The sequence below is a fragment of the Sinocyclocheilus anshuiensis genome, unplaced genomic scaffold (genome assembly GCF_001515605.1).
Source record: "Sinocyclocheilus anshuiensis isolate Anshui unplaced genomic scaffold, SAMN03320099.WGS_v1.1 scaffold841, whole genome shotgun sequence".
In the NCBI taxonomy this organism is placed as follows: domain Eukaryota; kingdom Metazoa; phylum Chordata; class Actinopteri; order Cypriniformes; family Cyprinidae; genus Sinocyclocheilus; species Sinocyclocheilus anshuiensis.
Window position 1 is genome coordinate 192,557 of NW_015557108.1, and position 378 is coordinate 192,934.

Sequence of the window (378 nt, forward strand, 5' to 3'; positions counted from 1 at the left end):
CACATCACACCCGACAACAGACAGACAGAGAGAGACGGGTGAGAGCGGGCGACACATCTGACCTGACATCAGACAGAGAGAAAGAGAGAGAGAGAGAGAGACGGGTGAGAGCGAGCAACACATCTGACCCGACATCAGACAGACAGAGAGAGACGGGTGAGAGCAGGCGACACATCTGACCCAACATCAGACCGAGAGAAAGAGAGAGAGAGACGGGTGAGAGAGGGTGACACACCTGACCCGACATTAGACAGACAGAGACGGGTGAGAGCAGGCAACACATCTGACCCGACATCAGACAGACAGAGAGAGACGGGGGAGAGCGGGCGACACATCTGACCCGACATCAGACAGAGAGAGAAAAAAGGGGGGGAGGGG

The 378-nt window shown here is 56.3% G+C and overlaps 1 protein-coding gene across 1 annotated transcript in view; it reads right to left on the bottom strand.

Annotated features, from left to right (window-relative positions):
- Window positions 1–378, bottom strand: part of LOC107677667 (ephrin type-B receptor 4-like) — a gene marked incomplete at its 3' end in the record, with an annotated part of 22,571 nt that overhangs the window by 3,119 nt on the left and 19,074 nt on the right. The gene's annotated exons all lie outside the window — the stretch shown is intronic.